The sequence below is a fragment of the Schistocerca piceifrons genome, unplaced genomic scaffold (genome assembly GCF_021461385.2).
Source record: "Schistocerca piceifrons isolate TAMUIC-IGC-003096 unplaced genomic scaffold, iqSchPice1.1 HiC_scaffold_936, whole genome shotgun sequence".
Lineage (NCBI taxonomy): Eukaryota > Metazoa > Arthropoda > Insecta > Orthoptera > Acrididae > Schistocerca > Schistocerca piceifrons.
The window spans coordinates 4,565,938-4,568,437 of record NW_025729208.1 but is presented as its reverse complement, the minus strand read 5'-3'; the positions used below and the strand labels follow the sequence as shown (position 1 = coordinate 4,568,437).

The 2,500-nt window shown below is 57.6% G+C and overlaps 1 non-coding gene across 1 annotated transcript in view; it reads right to left on the bottom strand.

The window, feature by feature from the left end:
- LOC124771342 overlaps positions 1-565 on the bottom strand; it is a 1,909-nt gene extending 1,344 nt beyond the window's left edge. Inside the window, exon 1 of the ribosomal RNA XR_007013359.1 lies at positions 1-565. This exon is cut by the window's left edge and continues 1,344 nt beyond it. This is a non-coding gene — a ribosomal RNA (small subunit ribosomal RNA).
- Positions 566-2,500: the final 1,935 nt, after the last annotated feature.

The following is a 2,500-nucleotide window of genomic DNA, read 5'->3' as shown; positions in this document are numbered from 1 at the left end:
AATAGATACTCGTTAAAGGATTTAAAGTGTACTCATTCCGATTACGGGGCCTCGGATGAGTCCCGTATCGTTATTTTTCGTCACTACCTCCCCGTGCCGGGAGTGGGTAATTTGCGCGCCTGCTGCCTTCCTTGGATGTGGTAGCCGTTTCTCAGGCTCCCTCTCCGGAATCGAACCCTGATTCCCCGTTACCCGTTACAACCATGGTAGGCGCAGAACCCACCATCGACAGTTGATAAGGCAGACATTTGAAAGATGCGTCGCCGGTACGAGGACCGTGCGATCAGCCCAAAGTTATTCAGAGTCACCAAGGCAAACGGACCGGACGAGCCGACCGATTGGTTTTGATCTAATAAAAGCGTCCCTTCCATCTCTGGTCGGGACTCTGTTTGCATGTATTAGCTCTAGAATTACCACAGTTATCCAAGTAACGTGGGTACGATCTAAGGAACCATAACTGATTTAATGAGCCATTCGCGGTTTCACCTTAATGCGGCTTGTACTGAGACATGCATGGCTTAATCTTTGAGACAAGCATATGACTACTGGCAGGATCAACCAGGGAGCTGCGTCAACTAGAGCTGAGCAGCCGGCCGCCCGGGAGTGTGTCCCGGGGGCCCGCGCGAACACGCAAGCGTCCGCTCAATCATTCTGCAAACAGGAGGAGGCTGAGCTCCCCTGCACAATACACCTCGAAACCCTCTCAGGTCCCGGCGGCGCGCAGCGCCGTCCCAAGTACTTGGTCGGGTTCGAGAGAGGCGCAATCGCCCGGAGTTAGGCGAGTAGACGCTTTCGGTGCGACCACCCGTGCTCCCAACTGAGCTTGCCGCTGCCGACAGAGGCCCGGGAGCGTGCTGTCGTGGCATTGCCGGCGGGAGACAACACGCGCCACCTACGGTGACCGGCAGCTCCAACGCCAGCGCCACAGAAGGACAAAAGCCCCACTTGGGTGCCGAAGCGAACTCTCCCAGCACAGCGCACGCGCCAACACATCCGCACAGCTGCGATACAAACCACCAGCGAGAACCGCTGGGGCGACCGAGCAGCAGACGGCGTCGCGGCGCCGAGCGCCGGGCGGCGGCGCATCCTCAACGCACACAGTCCTCAATCGGACCAGCACACTGAAGATGTCCACCGCGCTTCGCACCGGGCCCGCGAGGACCTACTTTGGCCGCACGGCGCCGCGCGCAGGGTGCGCCGGCGCGCAGCTGCGACGCCTGCCGCGTCCGTCGGCCGGCGCGCCTGCCACTGGCCGCCCCCACCAGCCGGCTGTAGCGCGTGCGCCCACGCACCGCGCGGCCAGCACGCCGGGAGGCGCCCCCTCACCGGCCGGGGACGGTCCCACCCAGCCACCGCCGCGTATCGCTTCACACCCAGATGCCGTTCAGTTTCGTCGGCATGGTGGGTATCGCTGGAACAACCGGTTAGTACCTCAACCTATCGTCGCCATCACCGATTCACCCCTAGCGAGAACAACCGCACCACAACAGGTTACCATTTGTTCATTTGCGTAACTTCACCAGAAAACGCAGGCGTCCATCGCCATTTGCAACTTCAACGATTATTGCATGCCTGTGTCAGGTGTCACGCCACACTACGTCTGCCCACATACACGCAACAAAATGTGCACGCCTAGACAATACGTGGAAGGTGGCCCCCGTACGTATGCGATGTCCATTGCTCGAACGACTGTCAACCGGCCTCTGTAGCATGTCGCAGATATGGAACGCGGTGCACCATGCCATCACGGTGTGTGAGGAGAGACGACTAGGTCCGAATACATCAACAGACAGCTCATGCTGATCGCCATCCACGGCGTCCGTTCCTCCCACACGTCTCTATGGCGTACCACACTGCAATCCAGCTCTCATAGGGAGACGACACGTAGCTGCGTGCACAATATTTGCACTGTATGGTCCGCCGTTTTTGGGCGCAGTCGTTGTGCGGTCACACATGTGCCACGATGTATCATTCAGTACATAAGGACGAATGTGCAGTACAGATTGTGGTTCACGCGTACGACATCAGCGGACAGTTGACACAGGCCGCACCACAACGTAGCCTGAGTACGTCGCATGCGAAGGGCATTGAACATGCAAACTTCTCACCAACCAGCTTGCGAAGGCAGGGGGCAAGGTGGGGACGTGGGGAGGGGCGGCATGTACGTCCTGCTGCCATCCACATTACAGTGTACAGCAGGAGCATGTGGAAAGTGAGCAAGACTTGCAAGGTGTTTAACATGAAGCGATACACAGGGGTGCGGGCAGTGCGAGTAGCGAACTATATTGCGAGGGTTGCGGGTGGGCAACACTACAGTAATTGAACGAGTCGTATAACAATTACAGAGCAGGTTTAGGCGACAACGTGGGTTACGTTAAGGCGACAACATGGGTTAGGTTAAGGCACAACATGGGTTAGGTTAAGGCACAACATGGGTTAGGTTAAGGCACAACATGGGTTAGGTTAAGGCACAACATGGGTTAGGTTAAGGCACAACATG